Below are 27,148 nucleotides of genomic sequence, written 5' to 3' on the forward strand. Positions count from 1 at the left end.
GAAGGCGAGAACTGACATTCTCGACCACCATAAATATTTGTTTGATAGTTTTGCGTGGCCGGCATGTCAAGACGACAACCACTGTTTTCAAATCCAGCACTTACCTCAAACCATTAGCGGTTTTGCTGGTACACCCTTGGATCCCAGTGTAAATGATTCCCGTAGAACCCTTACATGTATCGTAACCACAGTAAAACCCTGATGCATTGGCCGGGAATCGGACCCGGATCTCCCACGTGGCAGGCGAGAATTCTACCATTGAACCACCAATGCTGATGTAACACCAACCAGAGAAGGCGAGAACTGACATTCTCGACCACCAGAAATATTTGTTTGGTAGCTTTGCGTGGCCGGCATGTCAACAATACAACCAATGTTTTCAAATGTCGAGAATCCAGCACTTACCTCAAACCATTAGCGTTTTTGTTGGTACACCCTTGGATCCCAGTGTAAATGATTCCCGTAGAACCCTTACATGTATCGTAACCACAGCAAAACCCTGATGCATTGGCCGGGAATCGGACCCGGATCTCCCGCGTGGCAGGCGAGAATTCTAACATTGAACCACCAATGCTGATGCAACACCAAAGAGAGAAGGCGAGAACTGACATTCTCGACCACCAGAAATATTTGTTTGATAGTTTTGCGTGGCCGGCATGTCAAGACGACAACCACTGTTTTCAAATCCAGCACTTACCTCAAACCATTAGCGGTTTTGCTGATACACCCTTGGATCCCAGTGTAAATGACTCCCGTAGAACCCTTACATGTATCGTAAAGACAGTAAAACCCTGATGCATTGGCCGGGAATCGGACCCGGATCTCCCGCGTGGCAGGCGAGAATTCTACCATTGAACCACCAATGCTGATGCAACACCAAAGAGAGAAGGCGAGAACTGACATTCTCGACCACCAGAAATATTTGTTTGATAGCTTTGCGTGGCCGGCATGTCAACAATACAACCAATGTTTTCAAATGTCGAGAATCCAGCACTTACCTCAAACCATTAGACCACCAGAAATATTTGTTTGATAGTTTTGCGTGGCCGGCATGTCAAGACGACAACCACTGTTTTCAAATCCAGCACTTACCTCAAACCATTAGCGGTTTTGCTGGTACACCCTTGGATCCCAGTGTAAATGATTCCCGTAGAACCGTTACATGTATCGTAACCACAGTAAAACCCTGATGCATTGGCCGGGAATCGGACCCAGATCTCCCGCGTGGCAGGCGAGAATTCTACCATTGAACCACCAATGCTGATGTAACACCAACCAGAGAAGGCGAGAACTGACATTCTCGACCACCAGAAATATTTGTTTGGTAGCTTTGCGTGGCCGGCATGTCAACAATACAACCAATGTTTTCAAATGTCGAGAATCCAGCACTTACCTCAAACCATTAGCGTTTTTGTTGGTACACCCTTGGATCCCAGTGTAAATGATTCCCGTAGAACCCTTACATGTATCGTAACCACAGCAAAACCCTGATGCATTGGCCGGGAATCGGACCCGGATCTCCCGCGTGGCAGGCGAGAATTCTACCATTGAACCACCAATGCTGATGCAACACCAAAGAGAGAAGGCGAGAACTGACATTCTCGACCACCAGAAATATTTGTTTGATAGTTTTGCGTGGCCGGCATGTCAAGAAGACAACCACTGTTTTCAAATCCAGCACTTACCTCAAACCATTAGCGGTTTTGCTGATACACCCTTGGATCCCAGTGTAAATGACTCCCGTAGAACCCTTACATGTATCGTAACCACAGTAAAACCCTGATGCATTGGCCGGGAATCGGACCCGGATCTCCCGCGTGACAGGCGGGAATTCTACCATTGAACCACCAATGCTGATGCAACACCAAAGAGAGAAGGCGAGAACTGACATTCTCGACCACCAGAAATATTTGTTTGATAGCTTTGCGTGGCCGGCATGTCAACAATACAACCAATGTTTTCAAATGTCGAGAATCCAGCACTTACCTCAAACCATTACCATTTTTGCTGGTTCACCCTTGGATCCCAGTGTAAATGACTCCCGTAGAACCCTTACATGTATCGTAAAGACAGTAAAACCCTGATGCATTGGCCGGGAATCGGACCCGGATCTCCCGCGTGGCAGGCGAGAATTCTACCATTGAACCACCAATGCTGATGCAACACCAACGAGAGAAGGCGAGAACTGACATTCTCGACCACCAGAAATATTTGTTTGATAGTTTTACGTGGCCGGCATGTCAAGACGACAACCACTGTTTTCAAATCCAGCACTTACCTCAAACCATTAGCATTTTTGCTGGTACACCCTTTTTTGCTGGTAACACCAACCAGAGAAGGTGAGAACTGACATTCTCGACCACTAGAAATATTTGTTTGATAGTTTTGCGTGGCCGGCATGTCAAGAATACAACCAATGTTTTCAAATGTCGAGAATTCAGCACTTACCTCAAACCATTAGCGTTTTTGCTGGTACACCCTTGGATCCCAGTGTAAATGATTCCCGTAGAACCCTTACATGTATCGTAACCACAGTAAAACCCTGATGCATTGGCCGGGAATCGGACCCGGATCTCCCGCGTGGCAGGCGAGAATTCTACCATTGAACCACCAATGCTGATGCAACACCAAAGAGAGAAGGCGAGAACTGACATTCTCGACCACCAGAAATATTTGTTTGATAGCTTTGCGTGGCCGGCATGTCAACAATACAACCAATGTTTTCAAATGTCGAGAATCCAGCACTTACCTCAAACCATTAGACCACCAGAAATATTTGTTTGATAGTTTTGCGTGGCCGGCATGTCAAGACGACAACCACTGTTTTCAAATCCAGCACTTACCTCAAACCATTAGCGGTTTTGCTGGTACACCCTTGGATCCCAGTGTAAATGATTCCCGTAGAACCGTTACATGTATCGTAACCACAGTAAAACCCTGATGCATTGGCCGGGAATCGGACCCGGATCTCCCGCGTGGCAGGCGAGAATTCTACCATTGAACCACCAATGCTGATGTAACACCAACCAGAGAAGGCGAGAACTGACATTCTCGACCACCATAAATATTTGTTTGATAGTTTTGCGTGGCCGGCATGTCAAGACGACAACCACTGTTTTCAAATCCAGCACTTACCTCAAACCATTAGCGGTTTTGCTGGTACACCCTTGGATCCCAGTGTAAATGATTCCCGTAGAACCCTTACATGTATCGTAACCACAGTAAAACCCTGATGCATTGGCTGGGAATCGGACCCGGATCTCCCGCGTGGCAGGCGAGAATTCTACCATTGAACCACCAATGCTGATGTAACACCAACCAGAGAAGGCGAGAACTGACATTCTCGACCACCAGAAATATTTGTTTGGTAGCTTTGCGTGGCCGGCATGTCAACAATACAACCAATGTTTTCAAATGTCGAGAATCCAGCACTTACCTCAAACCATTAGCGTTTTTGTTGGTACACCCTTGGATCCCAGTGTAAATGATTCCCGTAGAACCCTTACATGTATCGTAACCACAGCAAAACCCTGATGCATTGGCCGGGAATCGGACCCGGATCTCCCGCGTGGCAGGCGAGAATTCTAACATTGAACCACCAATGCTGATGCAACACCAAAGAGAGAAGGCGAGAACTGACATTCTCGACCACCAGAAATATTTGTTTGATAGTTTTGCGTGGCCGGCATGTCAAGACGACAACCACTGTTTTCAAATCCAGCACTTACCTCAAACCATTAGCGGTTTTGCTGATACACCCTTGGATCCCAGTGTAAATGACTCCCGTAGAACCCTTACATGTATCGTAAAGACAGTAAAACCCTGATGCATTGGCCGGGAATCGGACCCGGATCTCCCGCGTGGCAGGCGAGAATTCTACCATTGAACCACCAATGCTGATGCAACACCAAAGAGAGAAGGCGAGAACTGACATTCTCGACCACCAGAAATATTTGTTTGATAGCTTTGCGTGGCCGGCATGTCAACAATACAACCAATGTTTTCAAATGTCGAGAATCCAGCACTTACCTCAAACCATTAGACCACCAGAAATATTTGTTTGATAGTTTTGCGTGGCCGGCATGTCAAGACGACAACCACTGTTTTCAAATCCAGCACTTACCTCAAACCATTAGCGGTTTTGCTGGTACACCCTTGGATCCCAGTGTAAATGATTCCCGTAGAACCGTTACATGTATCGTAACCACAGTAAAACCCTGATGCATTGGCCGGGAATCGGACCCAGATCTCCCGCGTGGCAGGCGAGAATTCTACCATTGAACCACCAATGCTGATGTAACACCAACCAGAGAAGGCGAGAACTGACATTCTCGACCACCAGAAATATTTGTTTGGTAGCTTTGCGTGGCCGGCATGTCAACAATACAACCAATGTTTTCAAATGTCGAGAATCCAGCACTTACCTCAAACCATTAGCGTTTTTGTTGGTACACCCTTGGATCCCAGTGTAAATGATTCCCGTAGAACCCTTACATGTATCGTAACCACAGCAAAACCCTGATGCATTGGCCGGGAATCGGACCCGGATCTCCCGCGTGGCAAGCGAGAATTCTACCATTGAACCACCAATGCTGATGCAACACCAAAGAGAGAAGGCGAGAACTGACATTCTCGACCACCAGAAATATTTGTTTGATAGTTTTGCGTGGCCGGCATGTCAAGAAGACAACCACTGTTTTCAAATCCAGCACTTACCTCAAACCATTAGCGGTTTTGCTGATACACCCTTGGATCCCAGTGTAAATGACTCCCGTAGAACCCTTACATGTATCGTAAAGACAGTAAAACCCTGATGCATTGGCCGGGAATCGGACCCGGATCTCCCGCGTGGCAGGCGAGAATTCTACCATTGAACCACCAATGCTGATGCAACACCAACCAGAGAGAAGGCGAGAACTGACATTCTCGACCACCAGAAATATTTGTTTGATAGTTTTGCGTGGCCGGCATGTCAAGACTACTACCTATGTTTTCAAATGTCGAGAATCCAGCACTTACCTCAAACTATTAGCGTTTTTGCTGGTACACCCTTGGATCCCAGTGTAAATGATTCCCGTAGAACCCTTACATGTATCGTAACCACAGTAAAACCCTGATGCATTGGCCGGGAATCGGACCCGGATCTCCCGCGTGACAGGCGGGAATTCTACCATTGAACCACCAATGCTGATGCAACACCAAAGAGAGAACGCGAGAACTGACATTCTCGACCACCAGAAATATTTGTTTGATAGCTTTGCGTGGCCGGCATGTCAACAATACAACCAATGTTTTCAAATGTCGAGAATCCAGCACTTACCTCAAACCATTACCATTTTTGCTGGTTCACCCTTGGATCCCAGTGTAAATGACTCCCGTAGAACCCTTACATGTATCGTAAAGACAGTAAAACCCTGATGCATTGGCCGGGAATCGGACCAAGATCTCCCGCGTGGCAGGCGAGAATTCTACCATTGAACCACCAATGCTGATGCAACACCAACGAGAGAAGGCGAGAACTGACATTCTCGACCACCAGAAATATTTGTTTGATAGTTTTACGTGGCCGGCATGTCAAGACGACAACCACTGTTTTCAAATCCAGCACTTACCTCAAACCATTAGCATTTTTGCTGGTACACCCTTTTTTGCTGGTAACACCAACCAGAGAAGGTGAGAACTGACATTCTCGACCACTAGAAATATTTGTTTGATAGTTTTGCGTGGCCGGCATGTCAAGAATACAACCAATGTTTTCAAATGTCGAGAATTCAGCACTTACCTCAAACCATTAGCGTTTTTGCTGGTACACCCTTGGATCCCAGTGTAAATGATTCCCGTAGAACCCTTACATGTATCGTAACCACAGTAAAACCCTCATGCATTGGCCGGGAATCGGACCCGGATCTCCCGCGTGGCAGGCGAGAATTCTACCATTGAACCACCAATGCTGATGCAATACCAAAGAGAGAACGCGAGAACTGACATTCTCGACCACCAGAAATATTTGTTTGATAGCTTTGCGTGGCCGGCATGTCAACAATACAACCAATGTTTTCAAATGTCGAGAATCCAGCACTTACCTCAAACCATTACCATTTTTGCTGGTTCACCCTTGGATCCCAGTGTAAATGACTCCCGTAGAACCCTTACATGTATCGTAAAGACAGTAAAACCCTGATGCATTGGCCGGGAATCGGACCCGGATCTCCCGCGTGGCAGGCGAGAATTCTACCATTGAACCACCAATGCTGATGCAACACCAAAGAGAGAAGGCGAGAACTGACATTCTCGACCACCAGAAATATTTGTTTGATAGTTTTGCGTGGCCGGCATGTCAAGACGACAACCACTGTTTTCAAATCCAGCACTTACCTCAAACCATTAGCGGTTTTGCTGGTACACCCTTGGATCCCAGTGTAAATGATTCTCGTAGAACCCTTACATGTATCGTAACCACAGTAAAACCCTGATGCATTGGCCGGGAATCGGACCCGGATCTCCCGCGTGGCAGGCGAGAATTCTACCATTGAACCACCAATGCTGATGTAACACCAACCAGAGAGAAGGCGAGAACTGACATTCTCGACCACCAGAAATATTTGTTTGATAGTTTTGCGTGGCCGGCATATCAAGACTACTACCTATGTTTTCAAATGTCGAGAATCCAGCACTTACCTCAAACTATTAGCGTTTTTGCTGGTACACCCTTGGATCCCAGTGTAAATGATTCCCGTAGAACCCTTACATGTATCGTAACCACAGTAAAACCCTGATGCATTGGCCGGAAATCGGACCCGGATCTCCCGCGTGGCAGGCGAGAATTCTACCATTGAACCACCAATGCTGATGTAACACCAACCAGAGAAGGCGAGAACTGACATTCTCGACCACCAGAAACATTTGTTTGATAGTTTTGCATGGCCGGCATGTCAAGACGACAACCACTGTTTTCAAATCCAGCACTTACCTCAAACCATTTGCGGTTTTGCTGATACACCCTTGGATCCCAGTGTAAATGACTCCCGTAGAACCCTTACATGTATCGTAAAGACAGTAAAACCCTGATGCATTGGCCGGGAATCGGACCCGGATCTCCCGCGTGGGAGGCAAGAACTCTACCATTGAACCACCAATGCTGATTTAACACCAACCAAAGAAGGTGAGAACTGACATTCTTGACCACCATAAATATTTGTTTGATAGTTTTGCGTGGCCGGCATGTCAAGACGACAACCACTGTATTCAAATCCAGCACTTACCTCAAACCATTAGCGGTTTTGCTGGTACACCCTTGGATCCCAGTGTAACTGATTCTCGTAGAACCCTTACATGTATCGTAACCACAGTAAAACCCTGATGCATTGGCCTGGAATCGGACCCGGATCTCCTGCATGGCAGACGAGAATTCTACCATTGAACCACCAATGCTGATGCAACACCAACGAGAGAAGGCGAGAACTGACATTCTCGACCACCAGAAATATTTGTTTGATAGTTTTGCGTGGCCGGCATGTCAAGACGACAACCACTGTTTTCAAATCCAGCACTTACCTCAAACCATTAGCATTTTTGCTGGTACACCCTTTTTTGCTGGTAACACCAACCAGAGAAGGTGAGAACTGACATTCTCGACCACTAGAAATATTTGTTTGATAGTTTTGCGTGGCCGGCATGTCAAGAATACAACCAATGTTTTCAAATGTCGAGAATTCAGCACTTACCTCAAACCATTAGCGTTTTTGCTGGTACACCCTTGGATCCCAGTGTAAATGATTCCCTTAGAACCCTTACATGTATCGTAACCACAGTAAAACACTGATGCATTAGCCGGGAATCGGACCCGGATCTCCCGCGTGGCAGGCGAGAATTCTACCATTGAACCACCAATGCTGATGCAACACCAAAGACAGAACGCGAGAACTGACATTCTCGACCACCAGAAATATTTGTTTGATAGCTTTGCGTGGCCGGCATGTCAACAATACAACCAATGTTTTCAAATGTCGAGAATCCAGCACTTACCTCAAACCATTACCATTTTTGCTGGTTCACCCTTGGATCCCAGTGTAAATGACTCCCGTAGAACCCTTACATGTATCGTAAAGACAGTAAAACCCTGATGCATTGGCCGGGAATCGGACCCGGATCTCCCGCATGGCAGGCGAGAATTCTACCATTGAACCACCAATGCTGATGTAACACCAACCAGAGAAGGCGAGAACTGACATTCTCGACCACCAGAAATATTTGTTTGATAGTTTTGCGTGGCCGGCATGTCAAGACGACAACCACTGTTTTCAAATCCAGCACTTACCTCAAACCATTAGCGGTTTTGCTGATACACCCTTGGATCCCAGTGTAAATGATTCTCGTAGAACCCTTACATGTATCGTAACCACAGTAAAACCCTGATGCATTGGCCGGGAATCGGACCCGGATCTCCCGCGTGGCAGGCGAGAATTCTACCATTGAACCACCAATGCTGATGTAACACCAACCAGAGAGAAGGCGAGAACTGACATTCTCGACCACCAGAAATATTTGTTTGATAGTTTTGCGTGGCCGGCATATCAAGACTACTACCTATGTTTTCAAATGTCGAGAATCCAGCACTTACCTCAAACTATTAGCGTTTTTGCTGGTACACCCTTGGATCCCAGTGTAAATGATTCCCGTAGAACCCTTACATGTATCGTAAAGACAGTAAAACCCTGATGCATTGGCCGGGAATCGGACCCGGATCTCCCGCATGGCAGGCGAGAATTCTACCATTGAACCACCAATGCTGATGTAACACCAACCAGAGAAGGCGAGAACTGACATTCTCGACCACCAGAAATATTTGTTTGATAGTTTTGCGTGGCCGGCATGTCAAGACGACAACCACTGTTTTCAAATCCAGCACTTACCTCAAACCATTAGCGGTTTTGCTGATACACCCTTGGATCCCAGTGTAAATGATTCTCGTAGAACCCTTACATGTACAAATATCGTAAGGTGATTTTAAAACCACCGTTTTAAAATCCAGCACTTACCTCAAACCATTAGCTGTTTTGCTGGTACACCCTTGGATCCCAGTGTAAATGATTCCCGTAGAACCCTTACATGTATCGTAACCACAGTAAAACCCTGATGCATTGGCCGGGAATAGGACCCGGATCTCCCGCGTGGCAGGCAAGAATTCTACCATTGAACCACCAATGCTGATGCAACACCAACTGGTGTTCTCGACCACCAGAAATATTTGTTTGGTAGCTTTGCATGGCCGGCATGTCAACAATACAACCAATGTTTTCAAATGTCGAGAATCCAGCACTTACCTCAAACTATTAGCGTTTTTGCTGGTACACCCTTGGATCCCAGTGTAAATGATTCCCGTAGAACCCTTACATGTATCGTAACCACAGTAAAACCCTGATGCATTGGCCGGGAATCGGACCCGGATCTCCCGCGTGGCAGGCGAGAATTCTACCATTGAACCACCAATGCTGATGTAACACCAACCAGAGAGAAGGCGAGAACTGACATTCTCGACCACCAGAAATATTTGTTTGATAGTTTTGCGTGGCCGGCATGTCAAGACGACAACCACTGTTTTCAAATCCAGCACTTACCTCAAACCATTTGCGGTTTTGCTGATACACCCTTGGATCCCAGTGTAAATGACTCCCGTAGAACCCTTACATGTATCGTAAAGACAGTAAAACCCTGATGCATTGGCCGGGAATCGGACCCGGATCTCCCGCATGGGAGGCAAGAACTCTACCATTGAACCACCAATGCTGATTTAACACCAACCAAAGAAGGTGAGAACTGACATTCTCGACCACCATAAATATTTGTTTGATAGTTTTGCGTGGCCGGCATGTCAAGACGACAACCACTGTTTTCAAATCCAGCACTTACCTCAAACCATTAGCGGTTTTGCTGGTACACCCTTGGATCCCAGTGTAAATGATTCTCGTAGAACCCTTACATGTATCGTAACCACAGTAAAACCCTGATGCATTGGCCGGGAATCGGACCCGGATCTCACGCGTGGGAGGCGAGAATTCTACCATTGAACCACCAATGCTGATGCAACACCAACGAGAGAAGGCGAGAACTGACATTCTCGACCACCAGAAATATTTGTTTGGTAGCTTTGCATGGCCGGCATGTCAACAATACAACCAATGTTTTCAAATGTCGAGAATCCAGCACTTACCTCAAACTATTAGCATTTTTGCTGGTACACCCTTGGATCCCAGTGTAAATGATTCCCGTAGAACCCTTACATGTATCGTAACCACAGTAAAACCCTGATGCATTGGCCGGGAATCGGACCCGGATCTCCCGCGTGGCAGGCGAGAATTCTACCATTGAACCACCAATGCTGATGTAACACCAACCAGAGAGAAGGCGAGAACTGACATTCTCGACCACCACAAATATTTGTTTGATAGTTTTGCGTGGCCGGCATATCAAGAATACAACCAATGTTTTCAAATCCAGCACTTACCTCAAACCATTTGCGGTTTTGCTGATACACCCTTGGATCCCAGTGTAAATGACTCCCGTAGAACCCTTACATGTATCGTAAAGACAGTAAAACCCTGATGCATTGGCCGGGAATCGGACCCGGATCTCCCGCGTGGGAGGCAAGAACTCTACCATTGAACCACCAATGCTGATGCAACACCAAAGAGAGAACGCGAGAACTGACATTCTCGACCACCAGAAATATTTGTTTGATAGTTTTGCGTGGCCGGCATATCAAGACTACTACCTATGTTTTCAAATGTCGAGAATCCAGCACTTACCTCAAACTATTAGCGTTTTTGCTGGTACACCCTTGGATCCCAGTGTAAATGATTCCCGTAGAACCCTTACATGTATCGTAACCACAGTAAAACCCTGATGCATTGGCCGGGAATAGGACCCGGATCTCCCGCGTGGCAGGCAAGAATTCTACCATTGAACCACCAATGCTGATGCAACACCAACTGGTGTTCTCGACCACCAGAAATATTTGTTTGGTAGCTTTGCATGGCCGGCATGTCAACAATACAACCAATGTTTTCAAATGTCGAGAATCCAGCACTTACCTCAAACTATTAGCGTTTTTGCTGGTACACCCTTGGATCCCAGTGTAAATGATTCCCGTAGAACCCTTACATGTATCGTAACCACAGTAAAACCCTGATGCATTGGCCGGGAATCGGACCCGGATCTCCCGCGTGGCAGGCGAGAATTCTACCATTGAACCACCAATGCTGATGTAACACCAACCAGAGAGAAGGCGAGAACTGACATTCTCGACCACCAGAAATATTTGTTTGATAGTTTTGCGTGGCCGGCATGTCAAGACGACAACCACTGTTTTCAAATCCAGCACTTACCTCAAACCATTTGCGGTTTTGCTGATACACCCTTGGATCCCAGTGTAAATGACTCCCGTAGAACCCTTACATGTATCGTAAAGACAGTAAAACCCTGATGCATTGGCCGGGAATCGGACCCGGATCTCCCGCATGGGAGGCAAGAACTCTACCATTGAACCACCAATGCTGATTTAACACCAACCAAAGAAGGTGAGAACTGACATTCTCGACCACCATAAATATTTGTTTGATAGTTTTGCGTGGCCGGCATGTCAAGACGACAACCACTGTTTTCAAATCCAGCACTTACCTCAAACCATTAGCGGTTTTGCTGGTACACCCTTGGATCCCAGTGTAAATGATTCTCGTAGAACCCTTACATGTATCGTAACCACAGTAAAACCCTGATGCATTGGCCGGGAATCGGACCCGGATCTCACGCGTGGGAGGCGAGAATTCTACCATTGAACCACCAATGCTGATGCAACACCAACGAGAGAAGGCGAGAACTGACATTCTCGACCACCAGAAATATTTGTTTGGTAGCTTTGCATGGCCGGCATGTCAACAATACAACCAATGTTTTCAAATGTCGAGAATCCAGCACTTACCTCAAACTATTAGCGTTTTTGCTGGTACACCCTTGGATCCCAGTGTAAATGATTCCCGTAGAACCCTTACATGTATCGTAACCACAGTAAAACCCTGATGCATTGGCCGGGAATCGGACCCGGATCTCCCGCGTGGCAGGCGAGAATTCTACCATTGAACCACCAATGCTGATGTAACACCAACCAGAGAGAAGGCGAGAACTGACATTCTCGACCACCACAAATATTTGTTTGATAGTTTTGCGTGGCCGGCATATCAAGAATACAACCAATGTTTTCAAATGTCCAGAATCCAGCACTTACCTCAAACCATTAGCGTTTTTGCTGGTACACCCTTGGATCCCAGTGTAAATGATTCCCGTAGAACCCTTACATGTATCGTAACCACAGTAAAACCCTGATGCATTGGCCGGGAATCGGACCCCGATCTCCCGCGTGGCAGGCGAGAATTCTACCATTGAACCACCAATGCTGATGCAACACCAAAGAGAGAACGCGAGAACTGACATTCTCGACCACCAGAAATATTTGTTTGATAGCTTTGCGTGGCCGGCATGTCAACAATACAACCAATGTTTTCAAATGTCGAGAATCCAGCACTTACCTCAAACCATTACCATTTTTGCTGGTTCACCCTTGGATCCCAGTGTAAATGACTCCCGTAGAACCCTTACATGTATCGTAAAGAGAGTAAAACCCTGATGCATTGGCCGGGAATCGGACCCGGATCTCCCGCGTGGCAGGCGAGAATTCTACCATTGAACCACCAATGCTGATGTAACACCAACCAGAGAAGGCGAGAACTGACATTCTCGACCACCAGAAATATTTGTTTGATAGTTTTGCGTGGCCGGCATGTCAAGACGACAACCACTGTTTTCAAATCCAGCACTTACCTCAAACCATTTGCGGTTTTGCTGATACACCCTTGGATCCCAGTGTAAATGACTCCCGTATAACCCTTACATGTATCGTAAAGACAGTAAAACCCTGATGCATTGGCCGGGAATCGGACCCGGATCTCCCGCGTGGGAGGCAAGAACTCTACCATTGAACCACCAATGCTGATGCAACACCAAAGAGAGAACGCGAGAACTGACATTCTCGACCACCAGAAATATTTGTTTGATAGTTTTGCGTGGCCGGCATATCAAGACTACTACCTATGTTTTCAAATGTCGAGAATCCAGCACTTACCTCAAACTATTAGCGTTTTTGCTGGTACACCCTTGGATCCCAGTGTAAATGATTCCCGTAGAACCCTTACATGTATCGTAACCACAGTAAAACCCTGACGCATTGGCTGGGAATCGGACCGGATCTCCCGCGTGTCAGGCGAGAATTCTACCATTGAACCACCAATGCTGATGCAACACCAAAGAGAGAACGCGAGAACTGACATTCTCGACCACCAGAAATATTTGTTTGATAGCTTTGCGTGGCCGGCATGTCAACAACACAACCAATGTTTTCAAATGTCGAGAATCCAGCACTTACCTCAAACCATTACCATTTTTGCTGGTTCACCCTTGGATCCCAGTGTAAATGACTCCCGTAGAACCCTAACATGTATCGTAAAGACAGTAAAACCCTGATGCATTGGCCGGGAATCGGACCCGGATCTCCCGCGTGGCAGGCGAGAATTCTACCATTGAACCACCAATGCTGATGTAACACCAACCAGAGAAGGCGAGAACTGACATTCTCGACCACCAGAAATATTTGTTTGATAGTTTTGCGTGGCCGGCATGTCAAGACGACAACCACTGTTTTAAAATCCAGCACTTACCTCAAACCATTAGCGGTTTTGCTGGTACACCCTTGGATCCCAGTGTAACTGATTCTCGTAGAACCCTTACATGTATCGTAACCACAGTAAAACCCTGATGCATTGGCCTGGAATCGGACCCGGATCTCCCGCATGGCAGACGAGAATTCTACCATTGAACCACCAATGCTGATGCAACACCAACGAGAGAAGGCGAGAACTGACATTCTCGACCACCAGAAATATTTGTTTGATAGTTTTGCGTGGCCGGCATGTCAAGACGACAACCACTGTTTTCAAATCCAGCACTTACCTCAAACCATTAGCGGTTTTGCTGGTACACCCTTGGATCCCAGTGTAAATGATTCTCGTAGAACCCTTACATGTATCGTAACCACAGTAAAACCCTGATGCATTGGCCGGGAATCGGACCCGGATCTCCCGCGTGGCAGGCGAGAATTCTACCATTGAACCACCAATGCTGATGTAACACCAACCAGAGAGAAGGCGAGAACTGACATTCTCGACCACCAGAAATATTTATTTGATAGTTTTGCGTGGCCGGCATATCAAGACTACTACCTATGTTTTCAAATGTCGAGAATCCAGCACTTACCTCAAACTATTAGCGTTTTTGCTGGTACACCCTTGGATCCCAGTGTAAATGATTCCCGTAGAACCCTTACATGTATCGTAACCACAGTAAAACCCTGATGCATTGGCCGGAAATCGGACCCGGATCTCCCGCGTGGCAGGCGAGAATTCTACCATTGAACCACCAATGCTGATGTAACACCAACCAGAGAAGGCGAGAACTGACATTCTCGACCACCAGAAACATTTGTTTGATAGTTTTGCATGGCCGGCATGTCAAGACGACAACCACTGTTTTCAAATCCAGCACTTACCTCAAACCATTTGCGGTTTTGCTGATACACCCTTGGATCCCAGTGTAAATGACTCCCGTAGAACCCTTACATGTATCGTAAAGACAGTAAAACCCTGATGCATTGGCCGGGAATCGGACCCGGATCTCCCGCGTGGGAGGCAAGAACTCTACCATTGAACCACCAATGCTGATTTAACACCAACCAAAGAAGGTGAGAACTGACATTCTCGACCACCATAAATATTTGTTTGATAGTTTTGCGTGGCCGGCATGTCAAGACGACAACCACTGTATTCAAATCCAGCACTTACCTCAAACCATTAGCGGTTTTGCTGGTACACCCTTGGATCCCAGTGTAACTGATTCTCGTAGAACCCTTACATGTATCGTAACCACAGTAAAACCCTGATGCATTGGCCTGGAATCGGACCCGGATCTCCCGCATGGCAGACGAGAATTCTACCATTGAACCACCAATGCTGATGCAACACCAATGAGAGAAGGCGAGAACTGACATTCTCGACCACCAGAAATATTTGTTTGATAGTTTTACGTGGCCGGCATGTCAAGACGACAACCACTGTTTTCAAATCCAGCACTTACCTCAAACCATTAGCATTTTTGCTGGTACACCCTTTTTTGCTGGTAACACCAACCAGAGAAGGTGAGAACTGACATTCTCGACCACTAGAAATATTTGTTTGATAGTTTTGCGTGGCCGGCATGTCAAGAATACAACCAATGTTTTCAAATGTCGAGAATTCAGCACTTACCTCAAACCATTAGCGTTTTTGCTGGTACACCCTTGGATCCCAGTGTAAATGATTCCCTTAGAACCCTTACATGTATCGTAACCACAGTAAAACACTGATGCATTAGCCGGGAATCGGACCCGGATCTCCCGCGTGGCAGGCGAGAATTCTACCATTGAACCACCAATGCTGATGCAACACCAAAGACAGAACGCGAGAACTGACATTCTCGACCACCAGAAATATTTGTTTGATAGCTTTGCGTGGCCGGCATGTCAACAATACAACCAATGTTTTCAAATGTCGAGAATCCAGCACTTACCTCAAACCATTACCATTTTTGCTGGTTCACCCTTGGATCCCAGTGTAAATGACTCCCGTAGAACCCTTACATGTATCGTAAAGACAGTAAAACCCTGATGCATTGGCCGGGAATCGGACCCGGATCTCCCGCATGGCAGGCGAGAATTCTACCATTGAACCACCAATGCTGATGTAACACCAACCAGAGAAGGCGAGAACTGACATTCTCGACCACCAGAAATATTTGTTTGATAGTTTTGCGTGGCCGGCATGTCAAGACGACAACCACTGTTTTCAAATCCAGCACTTACCTCAAACCATTAGCGGTTTTGCTGATACACCCTTGGATCCCAGTGTAAATGATTCTCGTAGAACCCTTACATGTATCGTAACCACAGTAAAACCCTGATGCATTGGCCGGGAATCGGACCCGGATCTCCCGCGTGGCAGGCGAGAATTCTACCATTGAACCACCAATGCTGATGTAACACCAACCAGAGAGAAGGCGAGAACTGACATTCTCGACCACCAGAAATATTTGTTTGATAGTTTTGCGTGGCCGGCATATCAAGACTACTACCTATGTTTTCAAATGTCGAGAATCCAGCACTTACCTCAAACTATTAGCGTTTTTGCTGGTACACCCTTGGATCCCAGTGTAAATGATTCCCGTAGAACCCTTACATGTATCGTAAAGACAGTAAAACCCTGATGCATTGGCCGGGAATCGGACCCGGATCTCCCGCATGGCAGGCGAGAATTCTACCATTGAACCACCAATGCTGATATAACACCAACCAGAGAAGGCGAGAACTGACATTCTCGACCACCAGAAATATTTGTTTGATAGTTTTGCGTGGCCGGCATGTCAAGACGACAACCACTGTTTTCAAATCCAGCACTTACCTCAAACCATTAGCGGTTTTGCTGATACACCCTTGGATCCCAGTGTAAATGATTCTCGTAGAACCCTTACATGTACAAATATCGTAAGGTGATTTTAAAACCACCGTTTTAAAATCCAGCACTTACCTCAAACCATTAGCTGTTTTGCTGGTACACCCTTGGATCCCAGTGTAAATGATTCCCGTAGAACCCTTACATGTATCGTAACCACAGTAAAACCCTGATGCATTGGCCGGGAATAGGACCCGGATCTCCCGCGTGGCAGGCAAGAATTCTACCATTGAACCACCAATGCTGATGCAACACCAACTGGTGTTCTCGACCACCAGAAATATTTGTTTGGTAGCTTTGCATGGCCGGCATGTCAACAATACAACCAATGTTTTCAAATGTCGAGAATCCAGCACTTACCTCAAACTATTAGCGTTTTTGCTGGTACACCCTTGGATCCCAGTGTAAATGATTCCCGTAGAACCCTTACATGTATCGTAACCACAGTAAAACCCTGATGCATTGGCCGGGAATCGGACCCGGATCTCCCGCGTGGCAGGCGAGAATTCTACCATTGAACCACCAATGCTGATGTAACACCAACCAGAGAGAAGGCGAGAACTGACATTCTCGACCACCAGAAATATTTGTTTGATAGTTTTGCGTGGCCGGCATATCAAGAATACAACCAATGTTTTCAAATGTCGAGAATCCAGCACTTACCTCAAACTATTAGCGTTTTTGCTGGTACACCCTTGGATCCCAGTGTAAATGATTCCCGTAGAACCCTTACATGTATCGTAAAGACAGTAAAACCCTGATGCATTGGCCGGGAATCGGACCCGGATCTCCCGCATGGGAGGCAAGAACTCTACCATTGAACCACCAATGCTGATTTAACACCAACCAAAGAAGGTGAGAACTGACATTCTCGACCACCATAAATATTTGTTTGATAGTTTTGCGTGGCCGGCATGTCAAGACGACAACCACTGTTTTCAAATCCAGCACTTACCTCAAACCATTAGCGGTTTTGCTGGTACACCCTTGGATCCCAGTGTAAATGATTCTCGTAGAACCCTTACATGTATCGTAACCACAGTAAAACCCTGATGCATTGGCCGGGAATCGGACCCGGATCTCACGCGTGGGAGGCGAGAATTCTACCATTGAACCACCAATGCTGATGCAACACCAACGAGAGAAGGCGAGAACTGACATTCTCGACCACCAGAAATATTTGTTTGGTAGCTTTGCATGGCCGGCATGTCAACAATACAACCAATGTTTTCAAATGTCGAGAATCCAGCACTTACCTCAAACTATTAGCGTTTTTGCTGGTACACCCTTGGATCCCAGTGTAAATGATTCCCGTAGAACCCTTACATGTATCGTAACCACAGTAAAACCCTGATGCATTGGCCGGGAATCGGACCCGGATCTCCCGCGTGGCAGGCGAGAATTCTACCATTGAACCACCAATGCTGATGTAACACCAACCAGAGAGAAGGCGAGAACTGACATTCTCGACCACCACAAATATTTGTTTGATAGTTTTGCGTGGCCGGCATATCAAGAATACAACCAATGTTTTCAAATGTCGAGAATCCAGCACTTACCTCAAACCATTAGCGTTTTTGCTGGTACACCCTTGGATCCCAGTGTAAATGATTCCCGTAGAACCCTTACATGTATCGTAACCACAGTAAAACCCTGATGCATTGGCCGGGAATCGGACCCCGATCTCCCGCGTGGCAGGCGAGAATTCTACCATTGAACCACCAATGCTGATGCAACACCAAAGAGAGAACGCGAGAACTGACATTCTCGACCACCAGAAATATTTGTTTGATAGCTTTGCGTGGCCGGCATGTCAACAATACAACCAATGTTTTCAAATGTCGAGAATCCAGCACTTACCTCAAACCATTACCATTTTTGCTGGTTCACCCTTGGATCCCAGTGTAAATGACTCCCGTAGAACCCTTACATGTATCGTAAAGAGAGTAAAACCCTGATGCATTGGCCGGGAATCGGACCCGGATCTCCCGCGTGGCAGGCGAGAATTCTACCATTGAACCACCAATGCTGATGTAACACCAACCAGAGAAGGCGAGAACTGACATTCTCGACCACCAGAAATATTTGTTTGATAGTTTTGCGTGGCCGGCATGTCAAGACGACAACCACTGTTTTCAAATCCAGCACTTACCTCAAACCATTTGCGGTTTTGCTGATACACCCTTGGATCCCAGTGTAAATGACTCCCGTAGAACCCTTACATGTATCGTAAAGACAGTAAAACCCTGATGCATTGGCCGGGAATCGGACCCGGATCTCCCGCGTGGGAGGCAAGAACTCTACCATTGAACCACCAATGCTGATTTAACACCAACCAAAGAAGGTGAGAACTGACATTCTCGACCACCATAAATATTTGTTTGATAGTTTTGCGTGGCCGGCATGTCAAGACTACTACCTATGTTTTCAAATGTCGAGAATCCAGCACTTACCTCAAACCATTACCGTTTTTGCTGGTTCACCCTTGGATCCCAGTGTAAATGACTCCCGTAGAACCCTTACATGTATCGTAACCACAGTAAAACCCTGATGCATTGGCCAGGAATCGGATCCTGATCTCCCGCGTGGCAGGCGAGAATTCTACCATTGAACCACCAATGCTGATGCAACACCAAAGAGAGAAGGCGAGAACTGACATTCTCGACCACCAGAAATATTTGTTTGATAGCTTTGCGTGGCCGGCATGTCAACAATACAACCAATGTTTTCAAATGTCGAGAATCCAGCACTTACCTCAAACCATTAGACCACCAGAAATATTTGTTTGATAGTTTTGCGTGGCCGGCATGTCAAGACGACAACCACTGTTTTCAAATCCAGCACTTAATTCAAACCACTAGCGGTTTTGCTGGTACACCCTTGGATCCCAGTGTAAATGACTCCCGTAGAACCCTTACATGTATCGTAAAGACAGTAAAACCCTGATGCATTGGCCGGGAATCGGACCCGGATCTCCCGCGTGTCAGGCTAGAATTCTACCATTAAACCACCAATGCTGATGTAACACCAACCAGAGAAGGCGAGAACTGACATTCTCGACCACCAGAAATATTTGTTTGATAGTTTTGCGTGGCCGGCATGTCAAGACGACAACCACTGTTTTAAAATCCAGCACTTACCTCAAACCATTAGCTGTTTTGCTGGTACACCCTTGGATCCCAGTGTTAATGATTCCCGTAGAACCCTTACATGTATCGTAAAGACAGTAAAACCCTGATGCATTGGCCGGGAATCGGACCCGGATCTCACGCGTGGGAGGCGAGAATTCTACCATTGAACCACCAATGCTGATGCAACACCAACGAGAGAAGGCGAGAACTGACATTCTCGACCACCAGAAATATTTGTTTGGTAGCTTTGCATGGCCGGCATGTCAACAATACAACCAATGTTTTCAAATGTCGAGAATCCAGCACTTACCTCAAACTATTAGCGTTTTTGCTGGTACACCCTTGGATCCCAGTGTAAATGATTCCCGTAGAACCCTTACATGTATCGTAACCACAGCAAAACCCTGATGCATTGGCCGGGAATCGGACCCGGATCTCCCGCGTGGCAGGCGAGAATTCTACCATTGAACCACCAATGCTGATGCAACACCAAAGAGAGAAGGCGAGAACTGACATTCTCGACCACCAGAAATATTTGTTTGATAGTTTTGCGTGGCCGGCATGTCAAGAAGACAACCACTGTTTTCAAATCCAGCACTTACCTCAAACCATTAGCGGTTTTGCTGATACACCCTTGGATCCCAGTGTAAATGACTCCCGTAGAACCCTTACATGTATCGTAAAGACAGTAAAACCCTGATGCATTGGCCGGGAATCGGACCCGGATCTCCCGCGTGGCAGGCGAGAATTCTACCATTGAACCACCAATGCTGATGCAACACCAACCAGAGAGAAGGCGAGAACTGACATTCTCGACCACCAGAAATATTTGTTTGATAGTTTTGCGTGGCCGGCATGTCAAGACTACTACCTGTGTTTTCAAATGTCGAGAATCCAGCACTTACCTCAAACTATTAGCGTTTTTGCTGGTACACCCTTGGATCCCAGTGTAAATGATTCCCGTAGAACCCTTACATGTATCGTAACCACAGTAAAACCCTGATGCATTGGCCGGGAATCGGACCCGGATCTCCCGCGTGACAGGCGGGAATTCTACCATTGAACCACCAATGCTGATGCAACACCAAAGAGAGAACGCGAGAACTGACATTCTCGACCACCAGAAATATTTGTTTGATAGCTTTGCGTGGCCGGCATGTCAACAATACAACCAATGTTTTCAAATGTCGAGAATCCAGCACTTACCTCAAACCATTACCATTTTTGCTGGTTCACCCTTGGATCCCAGTGTAAATGACTCCCGTAGAACCCTTACATGTATCGTAAAGACAGTAAAACCCTGATGCATTGGCCGGGAATCGGACCCGGATCTCCCGCGTGGCAGGCGAGAATTCTACCATTGAACCACCAATGCTGATGCAACACCAACGAGAGAAGGCGAGAACTGACATTCTCGACCACCAGAAATATTTGTTTGATAGTTTTACGTGGCCGGCATGTCAAGACGACAACCACTGTTTTCAAATCCAGCACTTACCTCAAACCATTAGCATTTTTGCTGGTACACCCTTTTTTGCTGGTAACACCAACCAGAGAAGGTGAGAACTGACATTCTCGACCACTAGAAATATTTGTTTGATAGTTTTGCGTGGCCGGCATGTCAAGAATACAACCAATGTTTTCAAATGTCGAGAATTCAGCACTTACCTCAAACCATTAGCGTTTTTGCTGGTACACCCTTGGATCCCAGTGTAAATGATTCCCGTAGAACCCTTACATGTATCGTAACCACAGTAAAACCCTGATGCATTGGCCGGGAATCGGACCCGGATCTCCCGCGTGGCAGGCGAGAATTCTACCATTGAACCACCAATGCTGATGCAATACCAAAGAGAGAACGCGAGAACTGACATTCTCGACCACCAGAAATATTTGTTTGATAGCTTTGCGTGGCCGGCATGTCAACAATACAACCAATGTTTTCAAATGTCGAGAATCCAGCACTTACCTCAAACCATTACCATTTTTGCTGGTTCACCCTTGGATCCCAGTGTAAATGACTCCCGTAGAACCCTTACATGTATCGTAAAGACAGTAAAACCCTGATGCATTGGCCGGGAATCGGACCCGGATCTCCCGCGTGGCAGGCGAGAATTCTACCATTGAACCACCAATGCTGATGCAACACCAAAGAGAGAAGGCGAGAACTGACATTCTCGACCACCAGAAATATTTGTTTGATAGCTTTGCGTGGCCGGCATGTCAACAATACAACCAATGTTTTCAAATGTCGAGAATCCAGCACTTACCTCAAACCATTAGACCACCAGAAATATTTGTTTGATAGTTTTGCGTGGCCGGCATGTCAAGACGACAACCACTGTTTTCAAATCCAGCACTTACCTCAAACCATTAGCGGTTTTGCTGGTACACCCTTGGATCCCAGTGTAAATGATTCCCGTAGAACCGTTACATGTATCGTAACCACAGTAAAACCCTGATGCATTGGCCGGGAATCGGACCCGGATCTCCCGCGTGGCAGGCGAGAATTCTACCATTGAACCACCAATGCTGATGTAACACCAACCAGAGAAGGCGAGAACTGACATTCTCGACCACCATAAATATTTGTTTGATAGTTTTGCGTGGCCGGCATGTCAAGACGACAACCACTGTTTTCAAATCCAGCACTTACCTCAAACCATTAGCGGTTTTGCTGGTACACCCTTGGATCCCAGTGTAAATGATTCCCGTAGAACCCTTACATGTATCGTAACCACAGTAAAACCCTGATGCATTGGCCGGGAATCGGACCCGGATCTCCCGCGTGGCAGGCGAGAATTCTACCATTGAACCACCAATGCTGATGTAACACCAACCAGAGAAGGCGAGAACTGACATTCTCGACCACCAGAAATATTTGTTTGGTAGCTTTGCGTGGCCGGCATGTCAACAATACAACCAATGTTTTCAAATGTCGAGAATCCAGCACTTACCTCAAACCATTAGCGTTTTTGTTGGTACACCCTTGGATCCCAGTGTAAATGATTCCCGTAGAACCCTTACATGTATCGTAACCACAGCAAAACCCTGATGCATTGGCCGGGAATCGGACCCGGATCTCCCGCGTGGCAGGCGAGAATTCTAACATTGAACCACCAATGCTGATGCAACACCAAAGAGAGAAGGCGAGAACTGACATTCTCGACCACCAGAAATATTTGTTTGATAGTTTTGCGTGGCCGGCATGTCAAGACGACAACCACTGTTTTCAAATCCAGCACTTACCTCAAACCATTAGCGGTTTTGCTGATACACCCTTGGATCCCAGTGTAAATGACTCCCGTAGAACCCTTACATGTATCGTAAAGACAGTAAAACCCTGATGCATTGGCCGGGAATCGGACCCGGATCTCCCGCGTGGCAGGCGAGAATTCTACCATTGAACCACCAATGCTGATGCAACACCAAAGAGAGAAGGCGAGAACTGACATTCTCGACCACCAGAAATATTTGTTTGATAGCTTTGCGTGGCCGGCATGTCAACAATACAACCAATGTTTTCAAATGTCGAGAATCCAGCACTTACCTCAAACCATTAGACCACCAGAAATATTTGTTTGATAGTTTTGCGTGGCCGGCATGTCAAGACGACAACCACTGTTTTCAAATCCAGCACTTACCTCAAACCATTAGCGGTTTTGCTGGTACACCCTTGGATCCCAGTGTAAATGATTCCCGTAGAACCGTTACATGTATCGTAACCACAGTAAAACCCTGATGCATTGGCCGGGAATCGGACCCAGATCTCCCGCGTGGCAGGCGAGAATTCTACCATTGAACCACCAATGCTGATGTAACACCAACCAGAGAAGGCGAGAACTGACATTCTCGACCACCAGAAATATTTGTTTGGTAGCTTTGCGTGGCCGGCATGTCAACAATACAACCAATGTTTTCAAATGTCGAGAATCCAGCACTTACCTCAAACCATTAGCGTTTTTGTTGGTACACCCTTGGATCCCAGTGTAAATGATTCCCGTAGAACCCTTACATGTATCGTAACCACAGCAAAACCCTGATGCATTGGCCGGGAATCGGACCCGGATCTCCGGCGTGGCAGGCGAGAATTCTACCATTGAACCACCAATGCTGATGCAACACCAAAGAGAGAAGGCGAGAACTGACATTCTCGACCACCAGAAATATTTGTTTGATAGTTTTGCGTGGCCGGCATGTCAAGAAGACAACCACTGTTTTCAAATCCAGCACTTACCTCAAACCATTAGCGGTTTTGCTGATACACCCTTGGATCCCAGTGTAAATGACTCCCGTAGAACCCTTACATGTATCGTAAAGACAGTAAAACCCTGATGCATTGGCCGGGAATCGGACCCGGATCTCCCGCGTGGCAGGCGAGAATTCTACCATTGAACCACCAATGCTGATGCAACACCAACCAGAGAGAAGGCGAGAACTGACATTCTCGACCACCAGAAATATTTGTTTGATAGTTTTGCGTGGCCGGCATGTCAAGACTACTACCTATGTTTTCAAATGTCGAGAATCCAGCACTTACCTCAAACCATTACCATTTTTGCTGGTTCACCCTTGGATCCCAGTGTAAATGACTCCCGTAGAACCCTTTCATGTATCGTAAAGACAGTAAAACCCTGATGCATTGGCCGGGAATCGGACCTGGATCTCCCGCATGGCAGGCGAGAATTCTACCATTGAACCACCAATGCTGATGCAACACCAAAGAGAGAAGGCGAGAACTGACATTCTCGACCACCAGAAATATTTGTTTGGTAGCTCTGCGTGGCCGGCATGTCAACAATACAACCAATGTTTTCAAATGTCGAGAATCCAGCACTTACCTCAAACCATTACCGTTTTTGCTGGTTCACCCTTGGATCCCAGTGTAAATGACTCCCGTAGAACCCTTACATGTATCGTAACCACAGTAAAACCCTGATGCATTGGCCAGGAATCGGATCCTGATCTCCCGCGTGGCAGGCGAGAATTCTACCATTGAACCACCAATGCTGATGCAACACCAAAGAGAGAAGGCGAGAACTGACATTCTCGACCACCAGAAATATTTGTTTGATAGTTTTGCGTGGCCGGCATGTCAAGACGACAACCACTGTTTTCAAATCCAGCACTTACCTCAAACCATTAGCGGTTTTGCTGATACACCCTTGGATCCCAGTGTAAATGACTCCCGTAGAACCCTTACATGTATCGTAAAGACAGTAAAACCCTGATGCATTGGCCGGGAATCGGACCCGGATCTCCCGCGTGGCAGGCGAGAATTCTACCATTGAACCACCAATGCTGATGCAACACCAAAGAGAGAAGGCGAGAACTGACATTCTCGACCACCAGAAATATTTGTTTGATAGCTTTGCGTGGCCGGCATGTCAACAATACAACCAATGTTTTCAAATGTCGAGAATCCAGCACTTACCTCAAACCATTAGACCACCAGAAATATTTGTTTGATAGTTTTGCGTGGCCGGCATGTCAAGACGACAACCACTGTTTTCAAATCCAGCACTTACCTCAAACCATTAGCGGTTTTGCTGGTACACCCTTGGATCCCAGTGTAAATGATTCCCGTAGAACCGTTACATGTATCGTAACCACAGTAAAACCCTGATGCATTGGCCGGGAATCGGACCCGGATCTCCCGCGTGGCAGGCGAGAATTCTACCATTGAACCACCAATGCTGATGTAACACCAACCAGAGAAGGCGAGAACTGACATTCTCGACCACCAGAAATATTTGTTTGGTAGCTTTGCGTGGCCGGCATGTCAACAATACAACCAATGTTTTCAAATGTCGAGAATCCAGCACTTACCTCAAACCATTAGCGTTTTTGTTGGTACACCCTTGGATCCCAGTGTAAATGATTCCCGTAGAACCCTTACATGTATCGTAACCACAGCAAAACCCTGATGCATTGGCCGGGAATCGGACCCGGATCTCCCGCGTGGCAGGCGAGAATTCTACCATTGAACCACCAATGCTGATGTAACACCAACCAGAGAGAAGGCGAGAACTGACATTCTCGACCACCAGAAATATTTGTTTGATAGTTTTGCGTGGCCGGCATGTCAAGACTACTACCTATGTTTTCAAATGTCGAGAATCCAGCACTTACCTCAAACTATTAGCGTTTTTGCTGGTACACCCTTGGATCCCAGTGTAAATGACTCCCGTAGAACCCTTACATGTATCGTAAAGACAGTAAAACCCTGATGCATTGGCCGGGAATCGGACCCGGATCTCCCGCGTGGCAGGCGAGAATTCTACCATTGAACCACCAATGCTGATGCAACACCAAAGAGAGAACGCGAGAACTGACATTCTCGACCACCAGAAATATTTGTTTGATAGCTTTGCGTGGCCGGCATGTCAACAATACAACCAATGTTTTCAAATGTCGAGAATCCAGCACTTACCTCAAACCATTACCATTTTTGCTGGTTCACCCTTGGATCCCAGTGTAAATGACTCCCGTAGAACCCTTACATGTATCGTAAAGACAGTAAAACCCTGATGCATTGGCCGGGAATCGGACCCGGATCTCCCGCGTGGCAGGCGAGAATTCTACCATTGAACCACCAATGCTGATGCAACACCAAAGAGAGAACGCGAGAACTGACATTCTCGACCACCAGAAATATTTGTTTGATAGCTTTGCGTGGCCGGCATGTCAACAATACAACCAATGTTTTCAAATGTCGAGAATCCAGCACTTACCTCAAATCATTACCATTTTTGCTGGTTCACCCTTGGATCCCAGTGTAAATGACTCCCGTAGAACCCTTTCATGTATCGTAAAGACAGTAAAACCCTGATGCATTGGCCGGGAATCGGACCTGGATCTCCCGCATGGCAGGCGAGAATTCTACCATTGAACCACCAATGCTGATGCAACACCAAAGAGAGAAGGCGAGAACTGACATTCTCGACCACCAGAAATATTTGTTTGGTAGCTCTGCGTGGCCGGCATGTCAACAATACAACCAATGTTTTCAAATGTCGAGAATCCAGCACTTACCTCAAACCATTACCGTTTTTGCTGGTTCACCCTTGGATCCCAGTGTAAATGACTCCCGTAGAACCCTTACATGTATCGTAACCACAGTAAAACCCTGATGCATTGGCCAGGAATCGGATCCTGATCTCCCGCGTGGCAGGCGAGAATTCTACCATTGAACCACCAATGCTGATGCAACACCAAAGAGAGAAGGCGAGAACTGACATTCTCGACCACCAGAAATATTTGTTTGATAGTTTTGCGTGGCCGGCATGTCAAGACGACAACCACTGTTTTCAAATCCAGCACTTACCTCAAACCATTAGCGGTTTTGCTGATACACCCTTGGATCCCAGT

General features: G+C 46.6%; 73 non-coding genes across 73 annotated transcripts; all 73 read right to left on the reverse strand.

The window, feature by feature from the left end:
* Window positions 1-202: 202 nt before the first annotated feature.
* On the reverse strand, window positions 203-273 carry trnag-gcc (transfer RNA glycine (anticodon GCC)). The gene has a single exon. It is a non-coding gene; the product is annotated as a tRNA-Gly (tRNA).
* A 230-nt stretch (window positions 274-503) lies between these two features.
* On the reverse strand, window positions 504-574 carry trnag-gcc (transfer RNA glycine (anticodon GCC)). The gene has a single exon. It is a non-coding gene; the product is annotated as a tRNA-Gly (tRNA).
* Window positions 575-795: 221 nt separating this feature from the next.
* trnag-gcc (transfer RNA glycine (anticodon GCC)) lies at window positions 796-866 on the reverse strand. Its single transcript has one exon. It is a non-coding gene; the product is annotated as a tRNA-Gly (tRNA).
* Window positions 867-1,190: 324 nt separating this feature from the next.
* On the reverse strand, window positions 1,191-1,261 carry trnag-gcc (transfer RNA glycine (anticodon GCC)). Its single transcript has one exon. It is a non-coding gene; the product is annotated as a tRNA-Gly (tRNA).
* Window positions 1,262-1,491: 230 nt separating this feature from the next.
* On the reverse strand, window positions 1,492-1,562 carry trnag-gcc (transfer RNA glycine (anticodon GCC)). The gene has a single exon. It is a non-coding gene; the product is annotated as a tRNA-Gly (tRNA).
* A 221-nt stretch (window positions 1,563-1,783) lies between these two features.
* Window positions 1,784-1,854, reverse strand: trnad-guc (transfer RNA aspartic acid (anticodon GUC)). The gene has a single exon. It is a non-coding gene; the product is annotated as a tRNA-Asp (tRNA).
* Window positions 1,855-2,084: 230 nt separating this feature from the next.
* Window positions 2,085-2,155, reverse strand: trnag-gcc (transfer RNA glycine (anticodon GCC)). Its single transcript has one exon. It is a non-coding gene; the product is annotated as a tRNA-Gly (tRNA).
* A 391-nt stretch (window positions 2,156-2,546) lies between these two features.
* Window positions 2,547-2,617, reverse strand: trnag-gcc (transfer RNA glycine (anticodon GCC)). Its single transcript has one exon. It is a non-coding gene; the product is annotated as a tRNA-Gly (tRNA).
* A 324-nt stretch (window positions 2,618-2,941) lies between these two features.
* Window positions 2,942-3,012, reverse strand: trnag-gcc (transfer RNA glycine (anticodon GCC)). Its single transcript has one exon. It is a non-coding gene; the product is annotated as a tRNA-Gly (tRNA).
* Window positions 3,013-3,233: 221 nt separating this feature from the next.
* trnag-gcc (transfer RNA glycine (anticodon GCC)) lies at window positions 3,234-3,304 on the reverse strand. The gene has a single exon. It is a non-coding gene; the product is annotated as a tRNA-Gly (tRNA).
* Window positions 3,305-3,534: 230 nt separating this feature from the next.
* trnag-gcc (transfer RNA glycine (anticodon GCC)) lies at window positions 3,535-3,605 on the reverse strand. The gene has a single exon. It is a non-coding gene; the product is annotated as a tRNA-Gly (tRNA).
* Window positions 3,606-3,826: 221 nt separating this feature from the next.
* On the reverse strand, window positions 3,827-3,897 carry trnag-gcc (transfer RNA glycine (anticodon GCC)). The gene has a single exon. It is a non-coding gene; the product is annotated as a tRNA-Gly (tRNA).
* A 324-nt stretch (window positions 3,898-4,221) lies between these two features.
* On the reverse strand, window positions 4,222-4,292 carry trnag-gcc (transfer RNA glycine (anticodon GCC)). Its single transcript has one exon. It is a non-coding gene; the product is annotated as a tRNA-Gly (tRNA).
* Window positions 4,293-4,522: 230 nt separating this feature from the next.
* On the reverse strand, window positions 4,523-4,593 carry trnag-gcc (transfer RNA glycine (anticodon GCC)). Its single transcript has one exon. It is a non-coding gene; the product is annotated as a tRNA-Gly (tRNA).
* Window positions 4,594-4,814: 221 nt separating this feature from the next.
* Window positions 4,815-4,885, reverse strand: trnag-gcc (transfer RNA glycine (anticodon GCC)). The gene has a single exon. It is a non-coding gene; the product is annotated as a tRNA-Gly (tRNA).
* Window positions 4,886-5,117: 232 nt separating this feature from the next.
* trnad-guc (transfer RNA aspartic acid (anticodon GUC)) lies at window positions 5,118-5,188 on the reverse strand. Its single transcript has one exon. It is a non-coding gene; the product is annotated as a tRNA-Asp (tRNA).
* A 692-nt stretch (window positions 5,189-5,880) lies between these two features.
* Window positions 5,881-5,951, reverse strand: trnag-gcc (transfer RNA glycine (anticodon GCC)). The gene has a single exon. It is a non-coding gene; the product is annotated as a tRNA-Gly (tRNA).
* Window positions 5,952-6,181: 230 nt separating this feature from the next.
* On the reverse strand, window positions 6,182-6,252 carry trnag-gcc (transfer RNA glycine (anticodon GCC)). The gene has a single exon. It is a non-coding gene; the product is annotated as a tRNA-Gly (tRNA).
* Window positions 6,253-6,473: 221 nt separating this feature from the next.
* Window positions 6,474-6,544, reverse strand: trnag-gcc (transfer RNA glycine (anticodon GCC)). The gene has a single exon. It is a non-coding gene; the product is annotated as a tRNA-Gly (tRNA).
* A 232-nt stretch (window positions 6,545-6,776) lies between these two features.
* trnag-gcc (transfer RNA glycine (anticodon GCC)) lies at window positions 6,777-6,847 on the reverse strand. Its single transcript has one exon. It is a non-coding gene; the product is annotated as a tRNA-Gly (tRNA).
* A 221-nt stretch (window positions 6,848-7,068) lies between these two features.
* Window positions 7,069-7,139, reverse strand: trnag-ccc (transfer RNA glycine (anticodon CCC)). The gene has a single exon. It is a non-coding gene; the product is annotated as a tRNA-Gly (tRNA).
* Window positions 7,140-7,822: 683 nt separating this feature from the next.
* trnag-gcc (transfer RNA glycine (anticodon GCC)) lies at window positions 7,823-7,893 on the reverse strand. Its single transcript has one exon. It is a non-coding gene; the product is annotated as a tRNA-Gly (tRNA).
* A 230-nt stretch (window positions 7,894-8,123) lies between these two features.
* On the reverse strand, window positions 8,124-8,194 carry trnag-gcc (transfer RNA glycine (anticodon GCC)). Its single transcript has one exon. It is a non-coding gene; the product is annotated as a tRNA-Gly (tRNA).
* Window positions 8,195-8,415: 221 nt separating this feature from the next.
* On the reverse strand, window positions 8,416-8,486 carry trnag-gcc (transfer RNA glycine (anticodon GCC)). Its single transcript has one exon. It is a non-coding gene; the product is annotated as a tRNA-Gly (tRNA).
* Window positions 8,487-8,718: 232 nt separating this feature from the next.
* Window positions 8,719-8,789, reverse strand: trnag-gcc (transfer RNA glycine (anticodon GCC)). The gene has a single exon. It is a non-coding gene; the product is annotated as a tRNA-Gly (tRNA).
* Window positions 8,790-9,421: 632 nt separating this feature from the next.
* trnag-gcc (transfer RNA glycine (anticodon GCC)) lies at window positions 9,422-9,492 on the reverse strand. The gene has a single exon. It is a non-coding gene; the product is annotated as a tRNA-Gly (tRNA).
* A 223-nt stretch (window positions 9,493-9,715) lies between these two features.
* Window positions 9,716-9,786, reverse strand: trnag-ccc (transfer RNA glycine (anticodon CCC)). Its single transcript has one exon. It is a non-coding gene; the product is annotated as a tRNA-Gly (tRNA).
* A 221-nt stretch (window positions 9,787-10,007) lies between these two features.
* trnag-ccc (transfer RNA glycine (anticodon CCC)) lies at window positions 10,008-10,078 on the reverse strand. The gene has a single exon. It is a non-coding gene; the product is annotated as a tRNA-Gly (tRNA).
* Window positions 10,079-10,308: 230 nt separating this feature from the next.
* trnag-gcc (transfer RNA glycine (anticodon GCC)) lies at window positions 10,309-10,379 on the reverse strand. The gene has a single exon. It is a non-coding gene; the product is annotated as a tRNA-Gly (tRNA).
* Window positions 10,380-10,602: 223 nt separating this feature from the next.
* Window positions 10,603-10,673, reverse strand: trnag-ccc (transfer RNA glycine (anticodon CCC)). The gene has a single exon. It is a non-coding gene; the product is annotated as a tRNA-Gly (tRNA).
* Window positions 10,674-11,188: 515 nt separating this feature from the next.
* On the reverse strand, window positions 11,189-11,259 carry trnag-gcc (transfer RNA glycine (anticodon GCC)). The gene has a single exon. It is a non-coding gene; the product is annotated as a tRNA-Gly (tRNA).
* Window positions 11,260-11,482: 223 nt separating this feature from the next.
* On the reverse strand, window positions 11,483-11,553 carry trnag-ccc (transfer RNA glycine (anticodon CCC)). Its single transcript has one exon. It is a non-coding gene; the product is annotated as a tRNA-Gly (tRNA).
* Window positions 11,554-11,774: 221 nt separating this feature from the next.
* On the reverse strand, window positions 11,775-11,845 carry trnag-ccc (transfer RNA glycine (anticodon CCC)). Its single transcript has one exon. It is a non-coding gene; the product is annotated as a tRNA-Gly (tRNA).
* Window positions 11,846-12,075: 230 nt separating this feature from the next.
* trnag-gcc (transfer RNA glycine (anticodon GCC)) lies at window positions 12,076-12,146 on the reverse strand. Its single transcript has one exon. It is a non-coding gene; the product is annotated as a tRNA-Gly (tRNA).
* A 232-nt stretch (window positions 12,147-12,378) lies between these two features.
* trnag-gcc (transfer RNA glycine (anticodon GCC)) lies at window positions 12,379-12,449 on the reverse strand. The gene has a single exon. It is a non-coding gene; the product is annotated as a tRNA-Gly (tRNA).
* A 230-nt stretch (window positions 12,450-12,679) lies between these two features.
* trnag-gcc (transfer RNA glycine (anticodon GCC)) lies at window positions 12,680-12,750 on the reverse strand. Its single transcript has one exon. It is a non-coding gene; the product is annotated as a tRNA-Gly (tRNA).
* Window positions 12,751-12,971: 221 nt separating this feature from the next.
* trnag-ccc (transfer RNA glycine (anticodon CCC)) lies at window positions 12,972-13,042 on the reverse strand. The gene has a single exon. It is a non-coding gene; the product is annotated as a tRNA-Gly (tRNA).
* A 530-nt stretch (window positions 13,043-13,572) lies between these two features.
* On the reverse strand, window positions 13,573-13,643 carry trnag-gcc (transfer RNA glycine (anticodon GCC)). The gene has a single exon. It is a non-coding gene; the product is annotated as a tRNA-Gly (tRNA).
* Window positions 13,644-14,156: 513 nt separating this feature from the next.
* On the reverse strand, window positions 14,157-14,227 carry trnag-gcc (transfer RNA glycine (anticodon GCC)). The gene has a single exon. It is a non-coding gene; the product is annotated as a tRNA-Gly (tRNA).
* A 232-nt stretch (window positions 14,228-14,459) lies between these two features.
* trnag-gcc (transfer RNA glycine (anticodon GCC)) lies at window positions 14,460-14,530 on the reverse strand. The gene has a single exon. It is a non-coding gene; the product is annotated as a tRNA-Gly (tRNA).
* A 221-nt stretch (window positions 14,531-14,751) lies between these two features.
* Window positions 14,752-14,822, reverse strand: trnag-ccc (transfer RNA glycine (anticodon CCC)). Its single transcript has one exon. It is a non-coding gene; the product is annotated as a tRNA-Gly (tRNA).
* A 683-nt stretch (window positions 14,823-15,505) lies between these two features.
* Window positions 15,506-15,576, reverse strand: trnag-gcc (transfer RNA glycine (anticodon GCC)). Its single transcript has one exon. It is a non-coding gene; the product is annotated as a tRNA-Gly (tRNA).
* A 230-nt stretch (window positions 15,577-15,806) lies between these two features.
* On the reverse strand, window positions 15,807-15,877 carry trnag-gcc (transfer RNA glycine (anticodon GCC)). The gene has a single exon. It is a non-coding gene; the product is annotated as a tRNA-Gly (tRNA).
* A 221-nt stretch (window positions 15,878-16,098) lies between these two features.
* Window positions 16,099-16,169, reverse strand: trnag-gcc (transfer RNA glycine (anticodon GCC)). Its single transcript has one exon. It is a non-coding gene; the product is annotated as a tRNA-Gly (tRNA).
* Window positions 16,170-16,401: 232 nt separating this feature from the next.
* Window positions 16,402-16,472, reverse strand: trnag-gcc (transfer RNA glycine (anticodon GCC)). The gene has a single exon. It is a non-coding gene; the product is annotated as a tRNA-Gly (tRNA).
* A 632-nt stretch (window positions 16,473-17,104) lies between these two features.
* Window positions 17,105-17,175, reverse strand: trnag-gcc (transfer RNA glycine (anticodon GCC)). Its single transcript has one exon. It is a non-coding gene; the product is annotated as a tRNA-Gly (tRNA).
* A 232-nt stretch (window positions 17,176-17,407) lies between these two features.
* trnag-ccc (transfer RNA glycine (anticodon CCC)) lies at window positions 17,408-17,478 on the reverse strand. Its single transcript has one exon. It is a non-coding gene; the product is annotated as a tRNA-Gly (tRNA).
* A 221-nt stretch (window positions 17,479-17,699) lies between these two features.
* On the reverse strand, window positions 17,700-17,770 carry trnag-ccc (transfer RNA glycine (anticodon CCC)). The gene has a single exon. It is a non-coding gene; the product is annotated as a tRNA-Gly (tRNA).
* Window positions 17,771-18,000: 230 nt separating this feature from the next.
* trnag-gcc (transfer RNA glycine (anticodon GCC)) lies at window positions 18,001-18,071 on the reverse strand. Its single transcript has one exon. It is a non-coding gene; the product is annotated as a tRNA-Gly (tRNA).
* A 232-nt stretch (window positions 18,072-18,303) lies between these two features.
* On the reverse strand, window positions 18,304-18,374 carry trnag-gcc (transfer RNA glycine (anticodon GCC)). The gene has a single exon. It is a non-coding gene; the product is annotated as a tRNA-Gly (tRNA).
* Window positions 18,375-18,604: 230 nt separating this feature from the next.
* On the reverse strand, window positions 18,605-18,675 carry trnag-gcc (transfer RNA glycine (anticodon GCC)). The gene has a single exon. It is a non-coding gene; the product is annotated as a tRNA-Gly (tRNA).
* A 221-nt stretch (window positions 18,676-18,896) lies between these two features.
* Window positions 18,897-18,967, reverse strand: trnag-ccc (transfer RNA glycine (anticodon CCC)). The gene has a single exon. It is a non-coding gene; the product is annotated as a tRNA-Gly (tRNA).
* Window positions 18,968-19,884: 917 nt separating this feature from the next.
* trnag-ccc (transfer RNA glycine (anticodon CCC)) lies at window positions 19,885-19,955 on the reverse strand. Its single transcript has one exon. It is a non-coding gene; the product is annotated as a tRNA-Gly (tRNA).
* Window positions 19,956-20,185: 230 nt separating this feature from the next.
* On the reverse strand, window positions 20,186-20,256 carry trnag-gcc (transfer RNA glycine (anticodon GCC)). Its single transcript has one exon. It is a non-coding gene; the product is annotated as a tRNA-Gly (tRNA).
* A 221-nt stretch (window positions 20,257-20,477) lies between these two features.
* Window positions 20,478-20,548, reverse strand: trnag-gcc (transfer RNA glycine (anticodon GCC)). Its single transcript has one exon. It is a non-coding gene; the product is annotated as a tRNA-Gly (tRNA).
* A 232-nt stretch (window positions 20,549-20,780) lies between these two features.
* trnad-guc (transfer RNA aspartic acid (anticodon GUC)) lies at window positions 20,781-20,851 on the reverse strand. The gene has a single exon. It is a non-coding gene; the product is annotated as a tRNA-Asp (tRNA).
* Window positions 20,852-21,081: 230 nt separating this feature from the next.
* trnag-gcc (transfer RNA glycine (anticodon GCC)) lies at window positions 21,082-21,152 on the reverse strand. Its single transcript has one exon. It is a non-coding gene; the product is annotated as a tRNA-Gly (tRNA).
* A 391-nt stretch (window positions 21,153-21,543) lies between these two features.
* trnag-gcc (transfer RNA glycine (anticodon GCC)) lies at window positions 21,544-21,614 on the reverse strand. The gene has a single exon. It is a non-coding gene; the product is annotated as a tRNA-Gly (tRNA).
* A 230-nt stretch (window positions 21,615-21,844) lies between these two features.
* On the reverse strand, window positions 21,845-21,915 carry trnag-gcc (transfer RNA glycine (anticodon GCC)). The gene has a single exon. It is a non-coding gene; the product is annotated as a tRNA-Gly (tRNA).
* Window positions 21,916-22,239: 324 nt separating this feature from the next.
* Window positions 22,240-22,310, reverse strand: trnag-gcc (transfer RNA glycine (anticodon GCC)). Its single transcript has one exon. It is a non-coding gene; the product is annotated as a tRNA-Gly (tRNA).
* A 221-nt stretch (window positions 22,311-22,531) lies between these two features.
* trnag-gcc (transfer RNA glycine (anticodon GCC)) lies at window positions 22,532-22,602 on the reverse strand. Its single transcript has one exon. It is a non-coding gene; the product is annotated as a tRNA-Gly (tRNA).
* Window positions 22,603-22,832: 230 nt separating this feature from the next.
* On the reverse strand, window positions 22,833-22,903 carry trnag-gcc (transfer RNA glycine (anticodon GCC)). Its single transcript has one exon. It is a non-coding gene; the product is annotated as a tRNA-Gly (tRNA).
* A 221-nt stretch (window positions 22,904-23,124) lies between these two features.
* Window positions 23,125-23,195, reverse strand: trnag-gcc (transfer RNA glycine (anticodon GCC)). The gene has a single exon. It is a non-coding gene; the product is annotated as a tRNA-Gly (tRNA).
* A 324-nt stretch (window positions 23,196-23,519) lies between these two features.
* On the reverse strand, window positions 23,520-23,590 carry trnag-gcc (transfer RNA glycine (anticodon GCC)). The gene has a single exon. It is a non-coding gene; the product is annotated as a tRNA-Gly (tRNA).
* A 230-nt stretch (window positions 23,591-23,820) lies between these two features.
* trnag-gcc (transfer RNA glycine (anticodon GCC)) lies at window positions 23,821-23,891 on the reverse strand. The gene has a single exon. It is a non-coding gene; the product is annotated as a tRNA-Gly (tRNA).
* Window positions 23,892-24,112: 221 nt separating this feature from the next.
* On the reverse strand, window positions 24,113-24,183 carry trnag-gcc (transfer RNA glycine (anticodon GCC)). The gene has a single exon. It is a non-coding gene; the product is annotated as a tRNA-Gly (tRNA).
* Window positions 24,184-24,415: 232 nt separating this feature from the next.
* trnag-gcc (transfer RNA glycine (anticodon GCC)) lies at window positions 24,416-24,486 on the reverse strand. The gene has a single exon. It is a non-coding gene; the product is annotated as a tRNA-Gly (tRNA).
* Window positions 24,487-25,008: 522 nt separating this feature from the next.
* trnag-gcc (transfer RNA glycine (anticodon GCC)) lies at window positions 25,009-25,079 on the reverse strand. The gene has a single exon. It is a non-coding gene; the product is annotated as a tRNA-Gly (tRNA).
* A 324-nt stretch (window positions 25,080-25,403) lies between these two features.
* trnag-gcc (transfer RNA glycine (anticodon GCC)) lies at window positions 25,404-25,474 on the reverse strand. The gene has a single exon. It is a non-coding gene; the product is annotated as a tRNA-Gly (tRNA).
* A 230-nt stretch (window positions 25,475-25,704) lies between these two features.
* Window positions 25,705-25,775, reverse strand: trnag-gcc (transfer RNA glycine (anticodon GCC)). Its single transcript has one exon. It is a non-coding gene; the product is annotated as a tRNA-Gly (tRNA).
* A 232-nt stretch (window positions 25,776-26,007) lies between these two features.
* Window positions 26,008-26,078, reverse strand: trnag-gcc (transfer RNA glycine (anticodon GCC)). Its single transcript has one exon. It is a non-coding gene; the product is annotated as a tRNA-Gly (tRNA).
* Window positions 26,079-26,308: 230 nt separating this feature from the next.
* trnag-gcc (transfer RNA glycine (anticodon GCC)) lies at window positions 26,309-26,379 on the reverse strand. The gene has a single exon. It is a non-coding gene; the product is annotated as a tRNA-Gly (tRNA).
* Window positions 26,380-26,609: 230 nt separating this feature from the next.
* trnag-gcc (transfer RNA glycine (anticodon GCC)) lies at window positions 26,610-26,680 on the reverse strand. Its single transcript has one exon. It is a non-coding gene; the product is annotated as a tRNA-Gly (tRNA).
* Window positions 26,681-27,148: the final 468 nt, after the last annotated feature.

Source organism: Anarhichas minor, unplaced genomic scaffold (genome assembly GCF_050575085.1).
Source record: "Anarhichas minor isolate MPS153535 unplaced genomic scaffold, ASM5057508v1 ptg000028l, whole genome shotgun sequence".
Classification (NCBI taxonomy): Eukaryota; Metazoa; Chordata; class Actinopteri; order Perciformes; family Anarhichadidae; genus Anarhichas; species Anarhichas minor.